The sequence below is a fragment of the Enhydra lutris genome, unplaced genomic scaffold (genome assembly GCF_002288905.1).
Source record: "Enhydra lutris kenyoni isolate GAN:26980312 unplaced genomic scaffold, ASM228890v2 scaffoldscaffold1, whole genome shotgun sequence".
NCBI classification, from domain to species: Eukaryota; Metazoa; Chordata; class Mammalia; order Carnivora; family Mustelidae; genus Enhydra; species Enhydra lutris.
In genome coordinates, this window is record NW_019154085.1 from 13,134,805 (window position 1) to 13,151,841 (window position 17,037).

At 44.4% G+C, this 17,037-nt stretch overlaps 1 protein-coding gene across 3 annotated transcripts in view; it reads left to right on the forward strand.

The window, feature by feature from the left end:
• Nucleotides 1–273: 273 nt before the first annotated feature.
• LOC111141134 (CASP8 and FADD like apoptosis regulator) overlaps nucleotides 274–17,037 on the forward strand; it is a 43,218-nt gene continuing 26,454 nt past the window's right edge. Inside the window, exon 1 of one of the 3 annotated variants that reach the window (XM_022493484.1) lies at nucleotides 274–335. The gene's annotated coding sequence lies outside the window, so the exon portion shown is untranslated. Of the gene's footprint in view, nucleotides 336–2,523; nucleotides 2,536–2,622; nucleotides 3,076–17,037 lie in introns of those variants that run through there. The other 2 variants (XM_022493502.1, XM_022493492.1) reach the window with 2 other exon arrangements.

Consider the following 17,037-nt stretch of genomic DNA (forward strand, 5'->3'; position numbering starts at 1 on the left):
AGGAGTCTGAGTAATGTCACATATATCCCATCTGGGGGAGGGGGTTGTAGGGTGTCGCCTTCTACTTTGTCCTCAGCTAGCCTTCTCCTCCCTCATCAGGTGGTGGGGGGCGATCTCTGGGCCTGACAGAGTGAAGGGTAGGTCATCAACATTTCTCAGTGTAAACCCGAGAGAAGTCTTAAATGAGAAAGGCCGAGGGAGGCGGGACTGGGCTAGAAGACGCCACGTCCCCTAGCAGGCTTAGGCTTTCAGTTTCCTTTTCCCCATCCTGCCGGGGATTTTTCAGGCGTCACTGTCAGCGAAGCTTAAGAAGAGCCCCGCGGTGAGCACGACCGGTATGTGCCCAGACTTGCCCCCTTGGCTCCCTTCCCAACCCTCCCCCGATCCTAGAACCTCTGCTGAGGGGCCCTGGCGTCGCCTCTCCCGCCCCTCCCAGCTTCTCCTGCAAAAACTCTTCCCGGAACTGGCCTGGGGCAGGCCGTGCCAGGGCAGGGGTTGGGGAGAAGTGGGCTTTCCAGGAGATGATGACTCAGTCCCTAGGGTCCTCATTTGCTGTTTGTGGGGCAGGGACAGGTGCCGGCGGAGGGAGGAACAGCCCCGGGACAAACCTCCAGACAAACAGGCTCCCCCCACCCCAGATTTCAGGTGGGCCCCAGGAGGCAGCAGGAAGCCCGGATGCTGTCCAGGGCGCCCCCGCTCACCGGGTTCTTGCCCCACACCGCAGCTCCCGAGGACGTGTAAACGTTGCTTAAAATAACCCTGAGAGTTCCTGGGGCGCCCTCACTTCTGGGGCAAACTGTTCAAAGGTTCGGCAGCCGCCTTTCGGAAAGCTGATGAGAAGGAAGACTGTTGCTGCTCCACGGTGGCAGCTGGCCTGGCCTGCAATTTTTACTCTACTGCGGTAGCCGGGCGAAATAGTGCAGGGTTGTTTTGCACAGCAGTGTAAGATGTATTTCAGCAAACTGCAGGGCAACTTCTTTGCTAAAGTTTGGCATGACTGGTAAGAGTTTTGTAAAGCCTTAACATAGACTCGTTCCCGGCTCCCAGCCTTTTCCCTTCTTCAGAACAAACAAACAAAAAACCTCAAAACAAAAAAACGTTAAGTTGATTTCAAGATGTTCCTGCTTGATGGTGTCCGGATTTGGACAGGACATGTTCTTTTTAAACATTAACAGGGGAATGCAATAGAACAAAGGCCAGGGAGGTCTGTTTTTGTTCTAGAGAACAGGAAATGAGCAGGGCGTGGGTTAGTACGGGCTCTAAAGCCCTCTCCAATTATTTTCATTTGTTGACATTTGAAATTTATTTACTCTATGAGACTTCAGTCCCAGCAGGGAGAGCGCTGTGTCGCGCGTTTTGGACACGGACAAACCTGGATAATCTAAAACTAAGACTGGGCTCTGGTGGGCTTGACCTACTTTAGGTAAGATATTTCAGAGAAGAGGGACAGGATTTTTGGTATTTTCCCTCTACTGGTTCCCCTAAATAATTTTACAAAAAAGTTTCATTGGGGGCGCCTGGGTGGCTCAGTCCTTAAGCGTCTGCCTTTGGCTGAGGTCATGATCCCAGAGTCCTGGGAGAGTCTTGGGATCAAGCCCCCTATTCGGCTCCCTGCTCAGTGGAGAGCCTTTTCTCCCTCTCCCACTCCCCCTGCTTGTGTTCCCTCTCTCGCTGTGTCTCTGTGTCAAATAAATAAAATCTTAAAAAAAAAAAAAAGTTGCATTGGGAGAAAATTTGGCTTAACTCCAAAATTACAAAGGAAAAAAAGAAAAGAAAAGCCTCAGGACTGGAGGGGAATTTGAAGGTTTGCGGTGGAGGAGTTTTCAGGGTAACACCTGTCTTTCTTACAGCTTCTAGGACGGACGTCCTGATTAAAATGGCTTTTTCTAACGACTAAACGTTTTCTATTTTCTATTTTTAACTGACATTTGCACTTCTCTTTAACACTGTATTACTTACTAGCTGGCACCCGCTTTCGAAGGTGAGTCTGCAGCGGTGGGGGGCCCCTTGCGGTCCCGGAGTTGCGCAGGACCGCAGTGGGTCTCTGGCGGGAGCGTCGTCCCCGCTGTCCGCCGCGCGGGGGGGCCCTGCTGGAAACCCCGGCGGAAATAGATTTCGTCTCTGCAGCGCGCTGGAGTCGCGGCTTTGCCCGCAGCGTGGAGGTGGGGACCATTCGCAGCGCCCACTCATTCTCCTCCCGCAGCACGTAATTCCCCTGAGCTCCACGTGGTCCTTTGCTTACCCCAGGGGGAGTTTCGGGACTGTAGTGGGTGTACTCTTGCGGAGTTTTTTTTAGGTGCGGGGGCGGAGGGTTCTTAAGTCTTAAGTCTCTGGTGGGCTGCCTGGAGGAGGCTTCCTGGGCTTAGCAGGAGGAGGATCCCGGAAGCCACCTGGAGCGTCCACCTGTTGATGGGTGCGACGCTGCCCTCCCGTTTCTGAAATACTCGCAACGCCGGTTTCCCGGAGCTGCAGGTCCCTCGCGGTGGGTCTCGCTCCCGCCTGCGACCCAGCGGGAAGAGCCGGGGCTGCCCGGGCGTGAGTAGACTGTGAATCCTGTCCGTCTCTCTTGTCTCCACCTGCGCCCGGTGCTGCAGTCACCTGGGCTCCCGGGGTGTAAGGGCACTGGTCCTGATCCCCCCCCCTCCCCTCGCCGCCAGAAATGGATTGAGCCACTTTTAACCCTTCTGGCCCCCTTGGGGAACTTGCCTACGGCAGTCCGGAGTCACCAGGGGTGTCACTTGTTCAATCTCAGGAATGGACTCCCGTTTGATTATTTTCTTCCTTGTAGGGCCGCCAAGGCTAATTAAAATCGTGCTTATGGACGGGACTGCCTCCTTTCCTTTGATTCAGTGTAATCCTGCCAACATTTATTGAGCTCCTATGGGCCAGGCCGAGTTCTGGGTGCTGGGGACATAGAGATGCATCTGAACTTGATTCCTTCCCCCAGAAGCCCGCAGAGTGGTTGGGGTAGATGAGCAAAGTACTTCCGCGGGTAACTTAGATTCAAGGCAGCCTAGACAGGGGCCAGTGACGGCCAAGAATGAGAGGAAGACCACGTTGGAGAAGTAATGACAGGTAACAAGCAGCGTGCACTCACGCTCATTTTTGCTTTCCTTACTATATACATCAGTAAGGTTAAGAAACTATCATTAGGGTAATGCCCTATTTCTCCTTTATGTTCAGCTCCTGACACTCTAGGAAGACTTCATAACCCACCACCATATGTTCCCTTCCTCTCTACTTTCATACACTTGGTGGGTGTCTTTACACTTACCATAAATAACACTCGGTATTGTATTGCTTTTCTTCAAAAACTTTTCAGTTAAGTTGTAATATAATTATCTGTGTTAAAATATATGCCAAGTAAATAGAGAAAGCCCTTAGGAGTCCCCTATTCCCTAAGATAATGGAAGGTTGAAGTTTAATGTTTTTTTTTTTTTCCCAGACATGTTATGCACACAAATACAGACTTTGAAATGTTTATATATATATATATATATATATATTCCTATTTTGTATGATGTTGTTTCTTCAATTGCATCTCAGCAATGTTTATTTTTTCCTATTAACATCTCTTGTTTTCTTAGCTGGAATTTCGCTCCCCTCTGGTGTCAGTGTTACTAATGAAAGATTTTTTTTTCCTAATGACCAGTTTTCTTGTTTTTGAGAATGTGTGTATCCACAATTTACACTTAATTCATTTGCTTGTTTATATATTTCCAATGTTTTTTCTCCCTCAGTTCTCCTTTGACCCCATGTACATATGAATATATGTGTGTGTGTGTGTGTATATATATATATATATATATATATATATGTATAATTTTCTTTCCAGATAAAACTGCTTCTTCTCTGATGGTCTCTGCTTTTAGCCACTTTGTCCTTATTTGGCCATTTAAGTTTTTGTGCAAAAAAGATCAACGGCTTCTTCATTGTTTTCCTCTTATTCTGTACATTGGGTTGGGTGTCATCTTTGGTAATTCAGTGCTTATGAAAGAATGAATGTTCACCCATGGGATACCACTTTCATCTGTATATTCAAGATGGTTTGTGTCTTCTCCAGTTGGAGAAATTAACCCATTTTATTTACGTTAATATCTATATACTTAATTTTTCAGAATAATTTAAAAAATTCCCTTGCAGCTACTTGCCCCAAGGTTTAAAATGTTCCTCAGGCTACTGTCTTCAGTCTGTCATCTGATTTTACAAGTGGGAACCAAAGCTTCCTCACCTACTTGATAAATTCTTGAGCTTTCTTTTCTTTTCTTTTTAAAAAATCTTTTGGATCTTCCCTTTAGCTTACTATATCTCTTTTGTTTGTTTTTGGTTTTAGATTTTACTTGAAGCTTTCAAAAAGTATAGTTTTTAAAATCAGTGATATTTGGGGCGCCTGGGTGGCTCCGTGGGTTGATCCTCTGCCTTCGGCTCGGGTCATGATCCCAGGGTCCTGGGATCGAGCCCCGCATCGGGCTCTCTGCTCAGCGGGGAGCCTGCTTCCTCCCCTCTCTCTCTGCCTGCCTCTCTGCCTCCTTGTGATCTCTGTCTGTCAAAAAAATAAGTAAAATCTTTAAAAAAAAAAAATAAAAAATAAAATCAGTGATATTTGTTTTAAAGAGTAGACACATGACAAATCTGGTTTGGATACTATCTGGCAAATGAACCAAATTCCTTGCAAGAATGACCAAAGCTTGATTCAGAGTTAAGTAAAATAAATCAGTAATAAGTAAATCCCTTCATTCGCATGTACTGAGCATCCGCGTTTACGGAGTCTATCTTTTTCAGCTGGATTGTCAACAGGAATGTTAAGGAGCCTAGAAAGAGGGAGTGGGAAGGAGATCAGAACAGTTAAATAGGTACCAGAGATAGTGATGGGGCTGAGGCAAATGGGGAATTTTTATTTTCTTCTTTACTTTTCTCCATTCTCCAGATTTTCCTATAGCATGCAAGGAGTGCTTTAATAATTAGAAAAAAGAATGCTATATAGGAAGAATGGCAAGGGCTTTATATCTCCAATATTATGCATAACTCATGATTTTTTTTTAGAAGATTTTATTTATTTATTTGACACAGAAAGAGAGATCACAAGTAGGCAGAGAGACAGACAGAGAGGGGAAAGCAGGCTCCCCACTGAGCAGAGAGCCCGATGCGGGGCTCGATCCCAGGACCCTGAGACCACCACCTGAGCTGAAGGCAGAAGCTCAACGCACTGAGCCACCCAGGCACCCCCAACTCACGATTTTGAACAAGACTTTCTCCTAACGGGTCAACCTTGGAGGAGCCATTGTATGAACTGAGCAAATAGACTTGCTAGGTTGACTTTTTAGTTCAAGCTCGTCTTGTACACATGGGCTTCAGTGCAGAGAAATGTCTGCTAAATATTTTATTTTAGTGTGGCATAATGGATACCTTGGACAGATAGGGTTGTTTCTTGAGACCGTTAGGATTCTTTTGATGAAAACCTTGAGGAGAAGGATTGTGTATTTTCCTATTGTGGTTGCCTGGTGATAAAGATGATGTCACTACAAAGAACTGAGGCTAAGTCACAGCCCTCCTTTGCTCTACTTGGAACTAAGATCTGGTGTTTGAACTCTGGCTTTGCTGCAGCATTAAAACTCAGCTTTTCCGGTTGCTTTTTGTTGTTGAGGAAATTGAAACCTCAGATAAAGTGATAAATTCAATAAATGTTTCACACTGTCCTATGCCCATTTCTCAGTCACATGAGTGAATATGTTGCTAGCTCATAGACAATTAGTTGTGTCTTAAATTTACACCGTCTCATACAAGGTGTCAGTAATTTTGATGATGTCCTGTTGGATGCAATAATTCTTTAAATTTAGGCAATTTTGAGGCCATCCTGAGAGAATTATACCACATGCAGAGGACTGGCCTAGAGGTTTGGCAAAAATGAAAATCCTGATGCGTAAATGTTAGAGTTTTATAAATTTTGAGCCAAAGGTACAGTGAGATAGACCTTATGTTAAATGGCCAGGGGAGGGGCGCCTGGGTGGCTCAGTGGGTTAAAGCCTCTGCCTTCAGCTCAGGTCATGATCTCAGGGTCCTGGGATTGAGCCCTGCATCGGGCTCTCTGCTCAGCAGGGAGCCTGCTTCCTCCTCTCTCTCTGCCTGCCTCTCTGCTACTTGTGATCTCTGTCAAATAAATAAATAAAATCTTTTAAAAATAAATAAATAAATAAATAAAAGGCCAGGGGATGTCTGCTGAGTTTGGCTCGAGATGTTGTATTTTGCTTTTTCAAGATGCGGTCCCGCCAGCTCTTAGGAAGCCCTTCGTGGAGGGGCACCAGGCCTCTTACAATTCTAGTGTAAGCCAGTTTTAAACAATAGCGTTGTTATCCTTTATGTTTGCAAAACCTTGCTTTCACAATCTGTTTCCTGGACCTAACAACCAGGTTCCTGGTATGATATGTACGCCAGCTCCTTCTTGCTTCATCATAGCTTACGAAAGGATGAGTAGGCATCACACATGTGTGGGCCTGCTGGAGTTGTGTAATGAAGGCCAGGCTGTTCTTGGGACGGTGGGCTTGGCAGGCCTGACCAGGGCTCACCACAGCCTAATGAAGGTGGGTGAGAACCTACCTGTTTCCAAGGACCTTACTCCCTGTGATAGATACCCAGCTAGAGTAAGATAAATGTCAGAAGAAAGTACAAACAGTGCTGGGAAGCAGCGGGAGATGACCCTGACTTAGGGATCAAGATAAGCCTAAGGAAGAGAAGCCTCAGAAGATGTGATAGAATTTTGATGGGCAGAGACTGGGAAGAGGGAAGGAGCTTTTCAAAGGGAGGCAAATACTTGAGCAAAGAGATTGGGACAGAAAAGCCCTGTCCAGAGAACATTGAGATATCTATCTGTCATGAGTTAAATCACGAGTTGGGGAGAACTCTCAGGTCTTCTTGGGGAGATACTCCTAGGTACTTGGCTAGGTAGGAGAAGTTTGCCCTCGTGGAAATTTAACTTTGGTTAAGGTGGAATGGACCATGGGGCACCTGGCTGGCTCAGTCGATTAAGCTCAGTCCTGGCTCAGGTCACGATCCCAGGGTCATGGGATCAAGCCTTGTGTCGGGCTCCCTGCTTAACGGGGAGTCTGCTTCTTTCTCTCTCTACCTCTTCTGCTGGTGTTCTCTCTCTCTCTCTCTCTCTCTCTCTCTCAAATAAATAAATAAAGGCTTAAAAAAAAAGATTGGGTGCCTAGGTGGCTCGGTTGGTTAAGCCTCTGTCTTCTGATTGGGTCGTGATCCCAGGATCCTAGGATCGAGTCCCGCTTTGGGCTCCCTGCTCCTCGGGGGACCTGCTTCTCCCTCTGCCTCTCTCTCTGTGTCTCTCATGAATAAATAAAATAAAATAAAAAAGATGGAGTGGGCCATTGCATTGAATGGGTTTACTTTTATTGACCTTGGTGATTCTGCTTATATTTTTGTATCTAATTAAATGATTCATACTCTCCTCTCCATCTAGATTCTTTCTTGTTCTGTGGTTCTTTCATTCCCTCATTTTCTGCCATCTCTATGCAACTGTTATGAACCAGGGAGGTGATGGGAGGTGATGTTATGTTGGCATTTGTGGGAGCTTCCCTGAGAGTCATGGGACTGAGCCCCATTAAAGAACTTCATGAAAATATCTTCAAATCTGATGTCATTTTATAATTGAGATTATCTGTTGTTTGTGGGCAATTTGCTACAATTGAAATGCATGCCTTGTGAAGCCAAATAATGTTTGAATGTCTATTTTTAGCTCCCAGTGCATAATAATGGTCAGTAACACCTCCAATCGGAAAGTGTTTATGGCTCAGCCTTGGTACACGGTCATCTAGACTATGTTTGAGTAGGTTTCTGCAGCATTCCAGAAATCAGGAGCCACAGGATGATCTATTATTTATAGACCGATTATTTATAAACCTCACGTTAAATATCTGTGTGTGTGTTGGGGGGTGTCATGCCAAATGGCACTTCATGTACCCTTTTAGGTTTAAAATGCCTCACTCAGGTGGAAGAGGAAGGATGGGTTCATTCTATTAGCTGCTTGAATCGTTAACACGCACAGCCCACCTCCACCGATTCTGTACATGCGTGGAGGAGGAAGGCGGCTTTTCTTAGGTTCAGGATGACTTCATGGAATTCCCGTGAGACAGCCATATCCTCTTTTGCCCAGGATCACATAACCCTTCTCCCTGATCCTTTCAGAGTCTCCTGGGCAACTCTCTGAGGGACTTGATCTTCGTGTTTCAGTGGGGATCTCCAGACGCCTGAAAGTTCCAGCTTTGCCTGATGCTTCCTGCTGCTGGCGAGGCAGGCTGTCCTCCATCACCCCAAGTTTGGTGGTGTCCTGGAAAGTTACATTTGCTTTCATGCTGTGGCCTTGCTTGTTTTCCTGCCACCCCGTGACTTTGCTTCAGGTAGAGAAGCAACACAAAGAATGGGCGGTTCAGTGTATCTTTGAGTAGTTGAGGTGTGTCGGGAACCAGTCATGCTGGGTGGCTGTGTTACTGATTACAGAGACTGTCATGTGCTTCAGATACCAGATGGTTTGGAGGCAAAGTTGACATTGTGTGAGAAAGACTGAGAAACCCGACTTCGGTCAACCGCATTTTACTGTCACCTGTTGGGGCCGATGCCCGCTCCCAGGGAGGTATGGCCATCATGCTGTGATGATACAAAGAAGTTACTGGCCAAGTCTGTGTAGACTCTTCCCGGGGAAGCTTTACACAGTAGGAGATGCTTCAGCTGGCCCTAAAAGCTGAGAAGGGTTTTTCTGGACAGGTAAGTGGAAGAGGGTAGTCCCAGCAAAGGCATAGAGGCATGGGAAAGAACTCTGTATTGAGGTTAGGTTGAAACTAAATGTACAAAGTGTGTGTGTGTTTTTAAAGATTTTATTTATTTATTTGACAGACAGAGATCACAAGTAGGCAGAGAGGCAGGAGGAAGCAGGCTCCCCGCTGAGCAGAGAGCCCAATGCGGGGCTCGATCCCAGGACCCTGAGACCATGACCCGAGCCAAAGGCAGAGGCTTTAACCCACTGAGCCACCCAGGCGCCTCTGCAAAGTGTGTGTTAATGAGAGATGAGGGCAGGTGCTGGACCACAAGAGGCTTGAATGCAAAGAAAATCGGAACCTGCAAGGGGAGATGAGAAATCATTGGAAGGTTTGCATTAGGAAAATGGCTTAGTTCAAGTTTGGACTTCAGAAAGTTCATTCTGATAGAAGATTGATTTGGAAGGGATGAGACCATAGGCAGGAAAAACAGAAGGGCCAGGAGAAAAGTCTGGGTGAGAGATAGATGTTAGGGAACACCCTCATTTAGGGAACAGGTTCAGAAGGAGGGTACTGAGGAGTCAGAGAAGGTTAGGGACGGACTGCATAGGATATGGTGGTGTGAGGTGAGCCAAAGGAGTTTCCAGTAGTGATTAATCAGCAGCATCAGATGGGATAGAGTGCCTAGGTAAAAGAGAACTGCCAAGTGACTTGGATGAGGCCTCTAGATCACCAAGTCCCCTTGCAAGAGCACTGTTGTCAGGACTGGGACACCAGGGTTAGCAGAGTGGGGCACTCACCTTAGGCACAACATTTAAGGGGGGTACTCAACTCAGTAATCAGGACAAATAATATTTTAGTGCAGTATTTTGAAAAAAATTGACATTCATGCAAAAAATTCACAATAAACAAACTATCAAAATTTAAAATAGACACAGCATCAGTTTACAGATTTTTCTTTGGCCTCAGTTCCAGTATGGCTGCATACTGAGTGTCGTTTTGTAAGGGATATGGTGAGAGGGAGGATACAGGAAGGGCATATTGAGTGAATCAGAATTGTAAGAGTTGAGGCACTGAGTGCAGACTCTTCCTTCATGAGGTTCCAGCTTTATGTGAAGCGAAATAAAGTGAAAGGGTGGTTGGCCTCGGGATCTCAGGCTTAAGGGTTTTTTTTTTTTTTTTCCTTTTTTTTTAGTTTCATTTCTCTTTTTAAGAGAGGAGAGACTTGAACATGTTGATAAGCTGGAGGTAGAGAGGGGTTGATGAAAGAGTATTTGTAGGGGCTCATGGAGACAGAAGGGCACAGGGGGAGGGGATGGCCCTGGCAAGGCGAGGAGCAGCAGGTGCTGGCCCCACGGTAGGAAGGTGCGAGATTGTGGGAACTTACTTCTGATAAATGCAAGTTCAACCCATGAGAAATGGCCCCAGTAAGGTACACGAAAGCCATGAAGGTTGGAGCAGTCAGGCATAGATGGGAAGGAGCTGACCAAGGTCCTGTAAAAGCCATTGTGGAGCAGTAATAAGGGGTCAGCTCAGCTTGAAGGCCACCAGTGTTTGGTGTGATCTTTCTCCCTCTCCTCAGCATGTCTTGCTACTCTCAGTGTATGAGTGGCGGAGGCTCACCATCCAGAGGTGGGATGCTGGGGTGGCCAACCATCCTGAGACTCCTGGGGCCGAGGAGTGTCCTGAGAACACAGACAGGACTTCTGGCATGCCAGGACAAGTCCTGTACTGGAGGTGTTTGCAGAGTTGGTGGTCAGTAGGCAAAGGGCAAGACCACTGCAGACACTGGCCAGAGAGAGTTCCCACGTGCTCTAGGTCTAGTCTGGCTTGAAAAGGAAGTGAGGTCATTATCTGGTAGCAACTTGTGAAACTCCGTTTATTCATTGATTCATTCAACAAATACTCATGAAATGCCAGCTATGAGTCAGGCCCTGGGGTCCATGCACAGGAATTGCGTAGATTATCCTTCTTTGGTGGATAAGGTCAGCTGGTGCTCAGGACCTGTTCTCATCTCTGTCTAGAGGATGGAAAGGTACAAACTGCGTTTCCTAGGCTCCTTTGCAGCTGGCATGTGACCTAAGTTCTGCCAACTACGTGCACTCAGGTAAGATTTGTACACAGAAGTGGGTAGAGGCCAAGAGCTGACTGCTTTTCTTAGTTTCTCTGTTGAAATGTGTGATGGTGGTGAGGTAGGGATTTGGGCAGCGGTGTTATGGTGTCCAGTCACCAGCTTTGGAGATGTTGGAAGCAGGTGGGATGGTCGACTGCTCTATGATCTCTGGGTCACTTTATGCAGGTGAGCCCAGCACTCCCAATGCTCTTCCCATTGCCCTGGCTGAGACGAGATCTTTCGGGGTGCTGTAGGAGCTTTTCTCAGAAGCCCAGGCAAGAACACTTTCTACCCAGCCCTTGGAACAGTTTTGTAGGCATCCATATTAAATTTATTTCTGTTGAAAATACCTGGAGTGCTTTCTGTTTCTAGAACCTGACATGGCTCCTTTATTAGACGGTGTCACGGATATTAACACTGATGACATTGTCTTTGTTTGGTGTTAAATAGCAACTGTTCCATGACTTCTACTTGAGAAATGAAACTAGAACTGGTCTTGGGTTTAGTTGCTTTGCCTGTGAAGACTGGGGACAGTTTAAAGCACTGTGGAGAGTTTGTGTGGGTGTGGAAAAGAAAAGGGAGACAATTATCAAACTAGAATTTTCCAGTGAGGGCAGGAAAGGGGGATTGCTTATAAACTTTCGAAAACATACCCAGATGCCAGTTTTATCTGGTGAGGGAGGGTGAACTGCTTAAAGCAGTAGAGTGAAACACAACTGACAGAATATTGATCAGTCAGGAGGACTGGGTATTTGAAAGCAAGAAAGAAAAAGAGTTGGGCTTGGATTACCCCTTTGTCCTTCAGCGGAGGGAGGTGAAGCACGTGACTTCTGAGGAGGTGAGTGGAGTGCGGAGCTGGGCAACTCAGGGAGGGGGTGCTCGGAAGCGGCAAACACCCTCTTTTCTCAGAACGTCTCAAGAATTCTTTCTACCTGCCACCCCCTGCTAACCCACTCTGCCCCATCTTTTGAACCATGTTAAATAAAATCTGATGTGTTCTTTTGGAGCATAACTTTGGGATGCCTCTAGGCTTTCTTGGACATTCTCTGCCTCTCCTCTTCTCCCACACACTTGGATTTTCTTTATACAGTACTTGTTAACTGAACTGGTGAAGGCTGGGTGTGGAAGAGACAAGTTAAATTTCTTAGTTTGAAAACCTATAGGGTGGGGTGTCTGGGTGGCCCAGTTGGTTAAGTGTCTGCCCTTGGCTTAGGTCATGACCCTGGAATCTTGGGTTCAAGCCCCATGTCTGGCTTCCTGCTTCTCAGAAACTCTGCTTCTTCCTCTCCTTCTGCCCTTCCTTGCTTGTGTTTTCTCTCTCTCTCAAATAAATAAATAAAATCTTTTTAAAAGAAAATAAAAAGGGGGCACCTGGGTGGCTCAGTGGGTTAAAGCCTCTGCCTTCTGCTTGGGCCATGATTCCAGGGTCCTGGGATCGAGCCCCACATCGGGCTCTCTGCTCAGCGGGGAGCCTGCTTCTTCCTCTCTCTCTCTCTCTGCCTGCCTCTCTGCCTACTTGTGATCTCTGTCAAATAAATAAATAAAATCTTAAAAAAAAAAATAAAAAGGAAACGACAAGGTTCCTCTTTGGTTTATTATTGTTTTGTTTTCTTTTTTTTTAATATTTTATTCATTTATTTGACAGACACAGATCACAAGTAGGCAGAGAGAGAGGAAGAAACAGGCTCCCTGCTGAGCAGAGAGCCCGATGCAGGGCTCCATCCCAGGACCCTGGGATCATGACCTGAGCTGAAGGCAGAGGCTTTAACCCACTGAGCCACCCAGATGCCCCTATAATTGTTTTCAAATTTTATTGTACTGTGGTCAGAGAGTGTGGTATGAGGTACATTTATTTTGACATCTATATACCTATTTCTCAGCTTATAAAGTAAGATGTTACAAATTCAGTTATTTCCCCTGTGCATTTTTCTCTACTCATATTCTCTTCATCTTATAATGGAAACCACTTTTCTGAATTCAGTATTTATTATTACTATGTGTGTTTTCATATTTTTACCACACACACACACACACACACACACACACACACACACACACTGCTAAATAATATAGTTATTATTTTTCACATTTAGGATTTTAATGTAAATTAGTCATATGGTATGTATGCTTTAGCAACTTGCTTTCTGCTTCAGAAAAATATTTGTTTTGTTTTGTGTTTTGTTTGTGAGTTCTAGTAGTTCTAGTTCATTCATTTTTCAGGGATGTATAGTGTTTCATTAAAGACTGTAACATTTTATTATCTTTATCAGATACTGTCCAATTGTTCTTCAAAGTAGCTGTACTGATTTATGATTTCTCCAGTAACATTGGAGATTTTATATTTCTCTGACATTTGGTAACAGATACTAGCATTTAACTGATGTGAAATAATACCTCATTATAGTTTAAATTTGCATTTCTCTGACTACTCATATGGCTCAAACATCTTTTCATATCGTTAGTAGCTATTTGGGTTTTTTCTTCTGGGAAGTGCCTATTGCCTGTTTTGCCTTTGGGTTGCTTGTCTTATACTCATTGATTCGCAGAAATTCTTTCTTTCTTTCTCTCTATCACTCCTTCCTTCCTTCCTTCATTTCTGATTTTATTTTTAAGTAATCGCTACGCCCAGTGAGGGGCTCGAACCCACAGCCCTGGATCAAGAGCCACATGCTCTATTGACTGAGCCAGCTGGGTGCCCCTGCAGAAATTCTGTCTCTACTCTGGATACAAATTTTTTGTTAAGTAAATAGGATGCATTTTTCTTCTCTGTCTGTGCTTAATCTCTTCATTTCTTTTTCTTTCTTTCTTTTTTTTTTTTTATGATTTATTTATTTATTTGACAGAGATCACAAGTAGGCAGAGAGGCAGGCAGAGACAGAGAGAGGGGGAAGCAGGCTCCTGCTGAGCAGAGAGCCCTATGTGGGGCTCGATCCCAGGACCCTGAGATCATGACCTGAGCTGAAGACAGAGCCTTAACCCACTGAGCCACCCAGGCGCCCCTTAATCTCTTTCATTTTTAAAAGGATGCCTGCTTTTTATGTCTTACAAAATCTTTTTGTAATTGGAGGTTATAGATTTTCATTTAGACTTTCAAATCCAGAGCTTTAGTACAAGCGGAATTGACTTATAAATGATATGAGGAAAGGATCCCTATTTCCCCCCTATGTGTATTGAATAAGCAGTTGTCCCAGCACCATTTCTGAATGTCAGTGTCCTTTCTCTGTTGATTGGCAGGACCCCCTCAGTCCTCTGTGTGTGGGCTGATTTCTGAGTTCTCACCTGTGTATTGGCTGCTCTATTATGTATGCCGGTACCATATTATATTTGTATAAAACCTTCATGTCTGGTAAGGCAACTTCCTCCAACTGGTTGTTCTTAAAACTTGTATTGGCAGAGCGCCTGGGTGGCTCAGTGGGTTAAAGCCTCTGCGTTAGGCTCAGGTCATGATCCCAGGGTCCTGGGATCGAGCCCCACATTGGGCTCTCTGCTCAGTGGGGAGCCTGCTCCCCTCTCTCTCTCTGCCTGCCTCTCTGACTACTTACGATCTCTGTCAAATAAATAAATAAAATCTTAAAAAAAACACCAAAACTTGTATTGGCTATTTTGAACCTTCTCCTCCTCCTTCACCTAGGTTTAAAATCAGCTTGCCACAGTCCATGGCAAATTATTTTTAAGTTTTTGATTGGACTTCTAGTAAATTTATAAATTCATGTGAGTGTCTATTAACAGCAAGTTTTTTCAGATTATCTAGCGCAGGGTTTCTTAATCTTGGCACTCTTGGTGTCTGCACTTGGATGATTCTTTGTTGTGGAGGATGTACATTGAAGGGTGTTCAGCACCATCCCTGGCCTGATGACCAAAAATGTGACATGTTATTATCAGATGTCCCCTGACGGACAAAACTGCCACGGATCCAGAAATATTGATTTGGCCGATTGCAGAAATTTCCCTTATTTTCTGGAAAGTTTTCATATTTATTTAGATTCTTTCAGATGTAGGTTCCTCAGATGGGAATTTATTTGTGTTGTCTACTGCCGTGGTGATTTTTATCTTTGGGCATGACACGTTTTTAAGCATGAACTTGCCTCCTGTGGAATGGATGTCTTCTATGCCCTGGGTTATGAAGGCAGCCTTGTGGGGTGGTTTTGAGTTTGCCTCTGAAGGTCTTACAGGCTTCCCTAGTTTGAGAGTGATTTTTATGTTAATGTCTTGGTTTGGGATTGAAAGAAACCCCAACACAGTAGTGATTCCTTGGACCCTAACCCTCCTTCTCCCTTCCATGCTCCCCTTTCTCAAGTGCCTGCCACCTTTAGCTATAAGTAACCGCCTTGACGGTACCCTGACATGGATATTGGTATTTGCCTGGAAGTTGGACTGACTCAGCACGGGATCTGTAGTTTTCCTTTTCATATTTTTTCTGAATATGCCAGATGCTACCACTGAGTAATTTGGACTTTGCTGCCAAACTATACCTCCATTAGTACAGAGGGAAGACAGCATGCCAGTTCTCTCGCTGAGTGTGCGTGACTGGCAGAAAGTCCTGGTATGATGGTTGGAGGGAACAAACGGAGCAGATGATTTTTTCTTTTTTTGAGCAGATAATATTTTTAAAAAATGATTATCTAATGTTGTTAACTTCTTGACGGCATTGTTATATCATTGACGACCATGAATCACCAAAGTTGGCTACTCTTTTTTAAAAATAGGGAATTAGGGGCGCTTGGGTGGCTCAGTTGGTTAAGTGTCTGCCTTCTGCTCAGGTCATGATCCCCCTGTCCTGGGATCGAGTCCCACTGTAGGGAGATAGGCTCCCTGTTCAGCTGGGAGTCTGCTTCTCCCTTGTCCCTCTGCCCCTCCCCCCTGCTTGTGCTCTCTCTCTCTCCTCAAATAAAAAAGTAAAATCTTTAAAAAAATAAATAAAAATAAGGAATTGAACACTTGATTTCTCTTTGGTTCTTTTTCAGATAAGTCTTGTGAATTTGGATAATGTCTCATTTATTCCTCTTGTGTTTAATGACCTCTTACTTATTTTATACCTTCTGGTGGGTATGAATATTTTATAGATGGATTTATAGTGACTACTAACAAAATTGTGACTTTTGGTCAATAGAATAAGTACTTGACTTCCTTCCATGGAAATAGTTTATATTATCGTTAGCCTGTGAATAAAGTATGAACGTAGGGTCTCTAGAATGCATAAATTTGTTACTAAGTTTTCAGATTAAAAAAAAAATAAAAGTAGTCTGAGGGCCACTTTTTCTACTTTCATTGAGCAGTCATTTAGTAAATTCCATTTCTCCAGTTACTCATAATGGCTGTATAGAAGTGAGGTTTGGATGAATGGGCATGGGATTGGCAAAGACACACCAATACTGATTAGCAAGTAGACATAAGGTAAAATGTCTGTTTTTATTAAGAACTCACCCATTTAACCTGATTGTGGGAAGGCCAATGTGAAAGACATAAATGAATGATCTACTTTATTTATTTATTAAGATTTTATTTATTTATTTAATTGACAAGGGACACAGCAAGAGAAACACAAGCTTGGGGAGTGGGAGAGGGAGAAGCAGGCTTCCCTCTGAGTGGGGAACCTGATTCAGGGACTTGATCCCAGGACCCAGGGATCATGACCTGAGCCGAAGGCAGACGCTTAACACCTGAGCCACCCAGGCGACCCAGATGGTCTACTTTAAAATAAAATATTTTAAATTTTTGAAAAGTAAAATAAAATAAATTTGATTTTGTTACTTTCAGACACTAAAATGCTCATTAATATTTTCATTGATGGGGAACTGTGGATCTCTAGGAACTTGTGTTTACTCTAAGAATCTATTTTGTCTTTTTATCTTTGATAGCAAGAACTACTTAATGTCCCATATACCACCTTTTGCTTTGACTGCCAGGAAACTCAGGGACAAATTCACAGTCTGCTAAAATTTGTTTAGGACTTTCTGGCCTGCATATTTGCTTTGTCTTCTCTATCTTTCCACCCCATTTCGACTTTCTAACCTAATGATTTTTTTAGCCTAATTTTTTCCCCTCATCTCATAGAAAAATTTCTTGTATTTAGTGTTGCTATTACAAGATGCCTCAAATCTATTGTGGATTGGAATTGTGCATAAATAAATAAAATAGCTTCAGTGTTCCTTTCATTAAATA